The sequence below is a fragment of the Octodon degus genome, unplaced genomic scaffold (assembly GCF_000260255.1).
Source record: "Octodon degus isolate 3935 unplaced genomic scaffold, OctDeg1.0 scaffold00147, whole genome shotgun sequence".
Taxonomy (NCBI): Eukaryota; Metazoa; Chordata; class Mammalia; order Rodentia; family Octodontidae; genus Octodon; species Octodon degus.
In genome coordinates, this window is record NW_004524723.1 from 2,466,836 (window position 1) to 2,478,509 (window position 11,674).

Below are 11,674 nucleotides of genomic sequence, written 5' to 3' on the forward strand. Positions count from 1 at the left end.
GGAGAACCTGTACCGTAACATTCGGTAACTCAGTTGAGTCTCAAATTTTCTGATCAAGATTATGGCACCACAGAGGAAAGTGACTGATGATGTACAGTGTGCCTAAGGAGAGTCACATGGAGAGAAAACACTCAGGCTTTTACAGACAGCAAGTCACTTTTAGGTACCTGATAATAATACTTGTTTTGTTTTTTGAGAAAGGGTCTCAAGGTAGTCCAGGTCAACCTATCCTTCTTTCTTTCTTTTTTTTCTTGTCTTTTTTTGAGATAGGGTCTCACTATGCAGCTCAGGCTGGCCTTGAGCTCACTTTGTAGCCCAGACTGGTTTCAAGCTCTCAACAATCCTCCTGCCTCAGCCTCCTGAGTACTGGCATTATAAGCATGGACCACCATGCCCTGCTAGTCCAAGTCAACCCTGAACTTGCTATGTAGCTCATGTTTACCTTGAATTTGAGATCTTGCCTCAGCTTCCTAGAGTGCTATGATTAAAGGTTTTACCACTATGCTTGGCCTCAGAAAAAATTTCTACATCTGTTTCCTTGGTGCCACGCCAAAATGTTTTTAAAAAGGCATAAATTATATAAATCTAATATTTCAAGAAATTAAAAAAATAAATTTTATAGTTTATCAATAAAGGTTGTATTTCTTTGACATATAATGAAATCTTTTAATAATAAAATCTTTGAACAAAATAGACCTCTGTGTTTGTAAGCACACCTAGTAGGAATATGCATTCTATTCAGGAGTCAATTTTTAGGTAGAGGCCTTTGTTTTTTAGTTTGTTTGTTTTGAGTTAGGATCTTGCGATGTAGTTCAGGCTAGCCTTGGACTATGTAGCCCAGGCTGGCCTTGAACTCTCAGTCTCAGTCCCTCAAGTGCTGAGATTAGAGGTGTGTGCCACCATGTCTGGTTTGATAGAGGTCTTTTAAGTGGAAGGAACTGCACAGTGAGATAACATGTCTATTTAAATGGCAAGACAAACAAAACAATCCACAAATAGTCTGGAGGTACAGTGTAGCTCAGTGAGGGTACTTGCTTAGCACACAGGAGGCCTGGGGTTCAGCCACTAGTACTGAAATGTGGACATACATGTACACATATATACATATACATAAAATGTCATCATTCTAGTGTATTAGTTTCTTTAAAAATGAAAAATCTATTTGTTACATGACCCATCATTCACATTCTCAGGCATTTACCCCAGAGAAATCTGAACTGAAAAAACATTTTTTAAATAGTCTCACTATTGAGTTCAGGCTGGCCCTTAACTCACTATGTAGCTCAGGGTGGTCTTGTACTCCCACTGATTCTCCTGTCTCAGACTCCAGTGTTGGGGTTATAGGTATGCAACACCATACCCACCTTGGTTTTGTTTTGTTTTGAGGTACGGATATAGGGGAAATGCTAGATACCAAATACAATGAGTTCATGTTTCCTGAAGTCGAAGAATGAATTGTTAAGGAACAATGGAGGCAAAGAGTACAAAAATTTATTGGAAAAAAGGAATAGAGAATAGGAATAGGGAATGGGGAATAGGAATAGTTCCTGAGAATCAGGAGCTGCTGTATGCCTCTATAGAGTTCAAGTCCAACCTGGGCTACTTAAGTGAGTTCATGGCCAGTTTGAACTACAGATAGACTCTGTCTCAATCAAACCAACCAACCAAAAATCATTAAAGGTATTGAATGGGTTCCCATAAACTGAAATTCATGCAAAAACCTTACACAGGACCTGGGAATATAGTGTAGTAGTAGATCACTTGGCTAGCATGCAAACACTCTGGGATTGATTCCTAGGCTTGCCCTTCTCAACCTGCCACCAAAAAACTCCCAGAAAACAAAACCTTGAGCACAAATATTCATAGCAATCTTATTTTTAATAGCAAGAAAACTAGAAACAACCTAAATTACTTCACTGGGGATAGATGAACATCTATAGAATACTCAACAATAAAAAAGAACAAATATTTCATCATGCAACAACTTAGAGAAACTAAAGGTATTTAGGTTAAAGCTTTCTTCTCAGTGTTATAAAAATGATTCCATTTATATTTTTTGAAATGAGAAACCTATAAACAGATTAGTGGTTAGAAGACAGGGAGAATGGGAGATTTGTGAATATAAAAGAGGTAGTATCAAAAGAAATTATAGTATCAGTAATCTTTTATAGTAATAGGATAGTTCTGTACTTTTGTTGGGTAGTTATATGGATCCACACAGGATAAAGTTGCTCTGAACCACATAAACACATGAGTAAGTATTCTGGTCAAAAAAAAAATATGGTGAGCTGGGCATGGTGGTACAGGGCTATAATTTCAGCACTTGGGGAGGTTGAGGCAGAATCTCCATGAGTTCTAAGCCAACCTGAACTATACAGAGGCCCTGTTTCAAAAAGCAACTCCCAAAATGTGAATTCTGAGGAAGTTCTCTAATTAATAGTAATTTACCTGTGTCAACCTCCTGGTTTTGATATATTAACACTTTTTGTGTCAACCTATGTTGCTCCATGAAGCAAATATTACTTTTTTTTGCATTTCTGGGAATTGAACACAGAACCTTGCACTTGTCAGGGAGGTGCTTATGCTGCTGAGCAATATCCCTGGCCACTTTTATTCCTTTTTATTGCCAGGTAGTACTCCCATTTTTGATGTTCATCCATTCCCGGGTGAGGTACTTTTAGGTTGTTTGTAGTTTTCTTGCTATTAAAAATAAGACTGCTATGAACATTTTATTCAGGTTATTATTTTGGTGGTGGTGATGGTGGGGTCAGTGTTAGGGCCTTGTGCTGAGTGAAGGATAAATGAGATACTTCCACTATATTTACAATGTTTTGTCAGTCTGTAATTATAAGTTCGTTGAATATCTAGGACTGGTGTTTGGGGGCGGTAAGCAAGATCATTGTGGTTAAAGGCTGAAAATTATTTCCAGAAGTTTAACCTAGAAAGGGTGAAAACTTAGCTTCTTTTCTGCTGTCATAACTCCTAGAGTGCTCTTTATTCTGCCCATTTTAGACAGTTGTTTCTCAATTATAGTGCTAAGCAGAGAACTAGATCTATTTCTAGAGGCAAACCAATCAATCTTAGCCCACTGGGTGTCATCTCTAGGCCTTCAGTGCTTTTTAGTCATCAGTTTCCCCACTGCCTAATACTGAGAGTCCGCTTCTTTGCTGCCAGAAGTGTTTTTAATTTTAACATCTGAATTTGATGCTATTGCAGATGTTAGAAGTTGCCAGAAGGCTGTCCTCCAGATAACTGTCCCTTGCTCTAGCTTATATCACTTTTGTTGCAATTAGCATTCAGAATATGCACTGTCATTTTATTAAAATTTGTATTTTTCAGTGAAGAAAGGACACAGATAGTTAAGAAAGGACACAGATAGTTGATCGTGAAGTTGTGGTTTACCCTTGCTCTTATTAGTTACCTGTATCTAAATTAAGCTGAACCTTTGAGCCTCAGCTATTTCCAAACAGGCATCACGATTTACTAAGGTTAATGCCTGAGGGAACATTAACCTTGCAGACAGTAATCTAATTCAGTGTCATCACAAGTGCATAATGCGGGAGTTTGGAGTTTTGCCAAAAAGCACTATTCAAATGAACAGTCAGTTGGCAAGGGGTGGGAAGGTGGGTGTGGACAAGGGAAGGAGAATTCCAGAAATGGTTTTATAGATATTTTAATGGCCTTTCTTTCCCCCTGAAAGGTTATGTTTAAGTATTGCGGAGAGTTGCTAAAAAAAATCTTCAGATCATTATGAAGAAATCATAATGAACGTATTGCATCCCACAGAGAGCTTCTGATACTCATAATCACTCATCATTCATTGAGCATCTTTTATGTTCCCAAACTGACCTTGTGCTGAGGTGGGGACAAAGCGATGAGTAATTGTAAGCCACTGCAGTATGCACAAGCACCTCAGGGCGCCTAATAAATGTTAGCTGAATGGAAGCACTTGTAAGGTCACAATTGAGCGAAGGTCATTTAAAGCGCCCTCAAGGATGAGACAACTTTACAGCTCTGTAGAGACCGTTACCAAGTCTATGCTGCCATACATCCGAAGTTTTGGGTTCCAAGTGAACTCAGCTGGAAACAGAACCCTGCTCAAGAGTGTCCAGGACTGGCTCTCTTTATGTTTCTTAGGGGGTCACACTCCGCATCTCACTAACGAGTCTCAAGGGCGCAGTTTCATCTTCCGAAAAAGGTGGTATCTGGAGCAAGGAAAGAGGATAAACGAAAAAGCCAAGAAATTCTGGCAGGCAACCTTTCACCTAGGTCTCCCGCCCCTAGCCCTTCCAGGGCGCGAAACGCTCGCGACCCCAGACACAGACCGAGACCGCAGGTGCTGCACCCCTTGTCAAAGAGGTCTTTTTAGTTGCGATCTTTTCCCAACCACTTTCCTCCTGGGCCCAATGGGGGTATCCACAGCTCGGAGCCAGCTTCCTCGGCCAAACTAGGCTGCTGACACGCAGGCGCCGGAATCGAAGCCACGCTGGGGTTTTCGGCCAGGTCTCCGCGTCAAGGGAGGGAGAACGCCTCGGAGCGCTTCCCTCGTGTGGGGATTCCCACAATGCACCGCGGCGGCAGTGGCGGCGACCGCGGCGACGCTCTAGCCGCGGTATGTCTGCCTCTCTACTGCTCTGGGAGGAGGAAGAGAAGGAGGAAGAGGAGGAGGAGGAGGGGGAGGAAGAGGAGAAAGGCGCAGGGGTGGGAGCTGTTGCGGGAGCTGCCACAGCAAAAGTTCTCCCCCCTCCTCCCTTCCCCTCCTCTCACGGCCCCTAGGAAGGTTGGAGCCGCCGCTGCCTACAGTCGGTGACCGCGCGAATCGGCGCCCGCCCGCGGTAAAGCGCTCGGCCTGGCAGGCCCGGGCCCCGGGAGGAGGAGGCGGGAGGGAGGGGAGCGCGCGGCGGTAACGGCCTGACCCCGGGGAGCGAGCGAGGCGAGGCGGGGGGCGGCCCGGGCTGGGCGCCGAGGCCCTGGGGAGCGCAGGGCTGGCCGGGCCGCGGCAGGCAGGGCGCGGACGGCGGGCTGAGGGCTGGAGGACGTATAATGACGGGGGTGGCGGAGGCGAGCGTGCGGCCTCCGAGGCCGGAGAGGGGTGACAGAGGTAGGGACGTTGGTGGGGTGCTCTCGTGGGGCGGTTGCAGGGGGCCGGGTGTGGGTGTGAGGAGGACGGAGAGACGCCAGGTCTCTGTCCGCCGAGCCTGGTGCAGTGCTTTCTGCATCGCAGGCCTCAGTCGCTGTCGCTGCCGAGCGTGCTCTTCGCGAGAAGGGAAGGGCAGGGGTTGGGGAAAGGGAATGCTTGCAGGAAACATAGTGCGGGTGTGGAGAGGGGAGAGAGGCCGGGGACTATGCCGGGGAGGTGGAGGAATGCAGGGGGTGGCTGTGGAGGAGTCTCGAGGGTTCCGGGGGGTGTGCATTGTGCAGCTACGTTAGGTATTTCATTATGGAAAGAACTGAAGCGTTTCCGAGGCGAGGAAAGAAGGAACATAGTTTCCGCGAATAGAAAGAAAAGCGTTTGAAGCAAGGAGTGCTAAATATTAGAGAAGATGCAGGGAATGCATAATAGAATAGACAGATGTGGCATAATTAATAAACGCTAGTCCAAGGACTAAATAGTTATTCCAGATGGGCCAGGATGGCCTCGTTCCGAACCTGTCTGGGCTCTTCAGTAAATGACGTCTGGTAAGTGTGGGTCCTGGTGGGGGTCACTGAGAGCGAGACAGTCTGTAGTTTGGTCTCAGACATGTTAGTCCTGCATCAATGAGGACAGTGAGGATGAAAACCTCTGAAACAGACTTTGAACAGGAGCCTGCCTATAGGAATTCTTCAGGCCAAAGAATTTAGGTTTTTAGAAAATTTAGAGTACTGTCACTTACCAGAGCCAGGATGAACACTGTTTTGGCAGGTGCTGGAAGGGAAATGACATGGTGGTGACTTCTTCACTGCCCATCTTTTACTTGGTCCATTAGAGCTGGTGCCATAACAGTTTGGATTGCAGTGCCTGAGATTATACTTGATGGTGGGGGTTGGGGGGGGGTCCTTTGGGAGCTCTGTAGCTCAGATGAATCTAGTTGGATTGGTTCTGTGCCTGTGGGGCTAGTGGGAGAGCTTTTGCCATTCACAGCTCTTGGTGTATTCCTTCCCTGAGCCATGGTGGTATTGAAGAAAATACAGCTGCCAGCAAAATGTAGGCATGTAGAATGGAGGATCTCTAGAGTATCTGCTTTGGTCTTAGATTTTAAGGTCAGGACTATAGGAACCTGAAGAGACTGGCTGGTTCTACAGCCAGACTGAAGGGACAGTGTTTCTGTCAGGAGTGAACTAAGCTCTGGATTTGCAGAGCCCACATCAGACCTCATTTCCATTTCCATTAGAAACCAGGTGCTTTTCCTTGGGGTGTGTAGCGGGGAGCTTGTAATGTAGTCTGGCTGGCTTTGAACTTGCTATGTAGCCCACTCCAGACCAGCCTCCACTCTTAAGTCCTTCTGGTTCAACTTTCCCAAAGCTAGAATTACAGGTGTTGCTACCATGCCTGGTTATAAGAACCATACTCAAATAAATTCACCTGGATATTATTCATTTTGGTATTAAAAGGAGCTGTGTACACATTTCATTGTAGTATTTATTCCACTGAAGAGAGAATCATAAGCATGTTAAGTGTGAAAATTTTTTATGGATGTCAGAAGTGAAGAGATTAATGGGGAAGATGGAATGAAATTTGGGAGAGGGAAGGGAAAATTCAGTCATTCCTTTAGTAGGTATCTCTAAAGAAGAATGTTGTTTCAGTTGGAGAGGGGTTTTCTGTGTTATAAATTTCCTAACAAATAATCCAGCATTGCCACTTAAAAATTTGAAAAAGCTTCTGTCAGTACTTTTAAATTTGTTCACTTTGTAAAAGGACTTCCTTGCATTACATACTATGTTATACACATTTTTATGTCATAGTGTTGGAGGGTCAATTTTCCTTCTCTTCCTCCCTCTAGTAATATTTTTTGTAAGTATAATGCACTTAAATACAGTATGTCATTGTTTTCCTTGTCTTTTTAATTATGAATAATACATGCAGGTTATATATATGTATATATAATTTTTTTAAAAATTGCTCTGAGGGAATCTAACCTTGTTTTTGTTTTTGTTTCTTTTGTGCTGGGAATTGAACTTGGGACCTTGCACTTGCTAGGCAAATGCTGAAATATATCCCAGCTCTAACAGTGGAAAGTGATAGCCCCTGTTTTACCTGCCTGTTGCAGTGCCAATTTCCAGAAGTCACTAAATTTTCTTTTCTTTTTTTTTTTTTTTTTTTGAGACAGGGTCTTTATGTAGTTCAGGCTATCAGTGAACTCACTGTGTAGGCCAGGATGGTCTTTCAGTGATCCTCTTGCCTCAGCCTTACATGTGCACCACTACACCTGGCAATGAGGTCACTAATTCTAACAATTATTTTTGTAGTTCTTTTTATGCTTAGAATTCTTCAGGTCTCTGAGTAATAGGCATATACCATTATTGATTTATCAAAATGACATTATCAGGGGGTGAGACTGCCATGAGTGGAAAGGATTTGTGTCATTGATCTTTCTCCCTTTTTCTTCTTTCTGATTTTTATTTTTATTTTTATGTATTTAGCACAGGGTCTACAGGGTCTCACTACATAGATTGGACTCGGAGTGAGTCTCCTGTATTCAGCCTACCAAGTGCTAGGATTACAGGTGTGCGCCACCATGCCCAGTCTCAGTTGCTGTCTCAGCGTGCCCCGGGGGTGGGGCCAGCATGGCACACCTCCTTTCTGATTTTATAGTTATTATTTTAGTTCTTTTATGCTTATATTTTCGAATAATATGCTTAAGCTTTGATTTTAGAGTCCAGCTACTTCAGGATCTTATCTCTCAATGTACCCACTATGTTAGATGAGGGTTTGGAATAGGATGGCTTTCTTGAAGTAGAAAAAAGTTTCAGAGTAAAGCTGGAAATATTGGATGAATGACCAAGGGAATTTTTGAGGGATCACAGTACAAAGAAGTCTGGATTATAGGAAACAGCAGCCTTGCAGCATTGGACCTGCTGGTGAAGGATGATGAGTTCCATGTGGTGATAATTGTTCAGCAGGTTGCAGTGCTCTATAACATATTATAGAGAGTTTTAGTGTGTGGACCCTGGAAATGTGTTAAAAATAACCCCTGGGTGTTTCTTCCAAAATTGTATGGTGATTCTTAGGTTTTAGAAAGGAGTGATGTAGATGCATGTGTCTTGAGGTGGGAGGAGGAACAGAAAAGTATGGTAAGAGGAGGTGCAGAATGAGGAATAGAGTTTGATGGAAGTGATAATTTATAGGGAACGTTGAAAAAATAAAGAATTCTAAGGGCTTTTGATAAAGTTGTTATGAGCGAGATGTGTCTTACAGTGGTATGACAGATTTGTGGCACTTAGAAGAAAATTAGTATATTTCAGTCACTAATATGAGAATATATTGGAAAAAACTATTCTGTTCTTTTATTAAGGTAACATCATAAAATATGAGTGTTTTTGAAATCTGTGTGAGATACTTGTAAGGGTGATGGAATTGGGGGAATAGAAAGATATGACTCCATTTCTTGGAAGGCATGTTCAAGTAACTACATCCCACCTCCTTCCCCAGTACTGAGAATTGAACCCGGGGTCTTTGCACTGAACAGTATTGCCAGTCCCCAAGCCCCATTTTTTGAGACAGGATCTTACTGTGTAGTCTAGGCTGGCCTTGAACTCACCATGTTGCCCAGGCTGGCTTGAACTCACTGTGTGGCCCAGACTGTCCTCATACTTGTGGCAGTCCCCCTGCCTCGGTCTCTGGAGTGCTGGGATTACAGGTATGCATCATCATGCCCTGGCTTATTTTTTATTCTTAGATAGGGTCTCACTAAATTGCTCAAGGTATGCTTGGATTTGTAATCCTGCTTCCAGCCTCCCAGAGTATGGGAATTCAGTCCTACTCCTTTTTCTCCCAAGGTTTCCTTAGGAAGTCTTAATAACAACAATATTCACATGTAGAGTTGAACTGCTAAATTTTATATTTACTTAATGGGAATTATTCTTTGTTTTGCATGGGGTAGTTGGCTTGTAATCTGGCCTAGAGCTGAGACTTGTTTCTCTTTGGGGAAATTTAAGTTTGGACTTTCTTTTTCTTTTTCTTTTCTTTTTTTTTTTTTTTGAGACAAGGTCTCACTGTGATAGTTTGTTGTGACCTTGACTCTGTGTGACCCACATTGATCTTGAATTCATGGTGATCCCCCTTGGTTTGGCCTCCTGAGTGCTAGGATTATAGGCATTCACTAGCATGCCTAATTCTTGAGTGTTCAGTAAATGTGTATTGAAGACCGCTGGAAACTGTATTTACAGTTAATGATAATGGTAGACTGTATGAAACTGTTGAGTACTGTGGGAATATTGTAGACAAAACTGTGTGTTTGTGTATATGTTTGAGAAAGTGAAGGAAGAGGTGTCTGGCTGTGGAGGACCTTTAGATTAAGGGGAAGAATACATACAATGGATTAGAATAGAACTCTAATAATCCTATGAAAACATTGAAGGGAAGGATCAAGATGTCTCTTCTAATCGAAGACTGGCTTTATTTGTAGTAAATCAGGTCTGGACAAGGGCACTGGTTTAAGAGCCAAGTCTAGCACCTGTTATCCTAGCACTCCGGAGACGTAAGGCAGAAGTACCACAAATTTGAGGCCAGTGTAGGCCTCATACTGAGTTCAAGGCACCCTGAACTACAGAGTGACATACTATCTCAAAACAACAACAAAAAAGGTACTGGTTTAATTTACATTTTTAATCATTGTTCTAAATCATTGTTTTAATTTGCACTTCATTTAATTTTTTTATTTTTTTTTTTATTTTGTTTTTTTGAGACAGGGTCTCATTCTGTAGTCCAAGGCTGGCCTTGAATTTGGGCAGTCCTCCTGCCTCAGCCTCTAGAATGCTGGGATTACAGGCTTGTGCCACTACACTTGGTCTCTGTCTCTGTCTGTCTCTCTCTCTCTCTCTCTCTCTCTCTCTCTCTCTCTCTCTCGTGCTGGGAATCGAACTCAGGGTCTCACACTTGGTCAGCTAGGTGCTGTGCTGCTGAGCTACAATCCTGGCCCCCCTTTTTTTTTCGTTTGTTTTTTTGAGACAAGTTTTCACTATAGTTTAGGCTGGCCTCAACTCATAGCAGTCCCTCCTGCTTTAGGCTACTTCATTTTAAAGACAATAAAAAATATTAGAGGAAATTTCTTTCCTCAAGGAATTTGTAGTATTTACATGTTTTTAAGGAGGGAAGACAGTTGTAAAATAATTTAGTAACAGTGCAAGGTTTCATAGAATTGAGTTGTTAAAAAAATGAGTATCTTCAGATGAGGTTTTATTCCATTGTCATATTCAGAGGTGTAGTGCTCAGAACCTCTGTTTGGAGCCCCTTTTTTTGAGTTACCATTGTGCCTCTAACATCTTACTATATGATTTACTTAATTATTAAGTATCTTTTGTTTGCTCTTGGGGAGGGGCCTATAAAATGGACAAAAGGTGGCTCCTATTCTTTAGGAGCTTGTAATTTCTTTGGGATGGCACATTTAAAAATAACACAAGGCATGATATTGGTTGAGTAGTCACACTGTTGACAAATCTTTACTTTGAAAGATGTAATTTTTAGAAATGCTGAAGGTCAGTCTACATAAAATAGAGTAAATAAAGAATAGTTACATTATTGTGTTAGTGAAATAAATGGGAATGAGCCAGGTGTGGTGGCATATGCATGTAGTTCCAGCATGTGAGAGGCTGAATTAGGATTGCCTGTGAGTTAGAGGCTGGCCTAGGCTACATAGTGAGTTCAAGGCCAGTCTGAACTGCACAATATGAGACTGTCTCAAAAAAGAAATGGGAATGATTTTTTTTGTTGACTTATGAACTGATCTTGGAAAACACACTCAAAAAGGAAGTTGCAAATATTTTGGAGAGTGTCAAGCCTCATATTAGGTAGGTACTAGATAAATGTTGGCTGAATTCATCAGATGCTTAGATGGATTGAATACATGATAGCTTCCCAAGGTACCTTCTCTTAGAGGACCACAGTGACTTAAGGCTGTAAATCAGTTCTGGGCATATTTATTAACAATCTCATTACCTGGAGCAAGGCACTTCATGGTTAAGTTCACAGATGACTTGTAGACTGTAAATTCTGTAGAGGTTCAGAGAGTGGAGCAGTGATACTGGCTAAGGTTTGGGGAAAGGATTTAAGTAAATCATACTTTGTAGATATTAAAAGTATACTTTAGGGATCTCAGAGAGGGACTTAGTGGCTCCAAATCTTAATTCTAGGCCTGGAACGAATCTGTAGTCCGGATCTATATTTCATTAAGTGCATTCTGCCTATTTTCATTTTAACTACTCCAACTGTCTTTTTTGTTGTTGTTCTTTGTTTGTTTTTTGATGCAAGATCTTGCTCTGTAGTTCAGGCTGGTTTTGAACTCCCTATATAGCCCATGCTGGCCTCAAGTAGTGTTCCTCCTGCCTCAGCCTCCCAAGTGCTGGGATTACTCCTACCTTAGTTTTTTTCTTTTCAAATGTGTATTTGTTGGGTAGATATTGAACCCCTTGCAACAGTTGCTGGGTCTGTTTCCATCTGTGTCCAGAATAACTATTATTATTTTTTTCTCCAATCAGA

At 42.2% G+C, this 11,674-nt stretch overlaps 1 protein-coding gene across 7 annotated transcripts in view; it reads left to right on the forward strand.

Annotated features, from left to right (window-relative positions):
- Positions 1–4,589: 4,589 nt before the first annotated feature.
- Znf148 (zinc finger protein 148) overlaps positions 4,590–11,674 on the forward strand; it is a 183,162-nt gene continuing 176,077 nt past the window's right edge. For 4 of the 7 annotated variants that reach the window (XM_004642165.3, XM_023702175.1, XM_023702180.1 and 1 more), the window contains exon 1: positions 4,643–4,835. The gene's annotated coding sequence lies outside the window, so the exon portion shown is untranslated. Of the gene's footprint in view, positions 4,613–4,642; positions 4,836–7,235; positions 7,263–11,674 lie in introns of those variants that run through there. The other 3 variants (XM_023702177.1, XM_023702184.1, XM_023702176.1) reach the window with 2 other exon arrangements.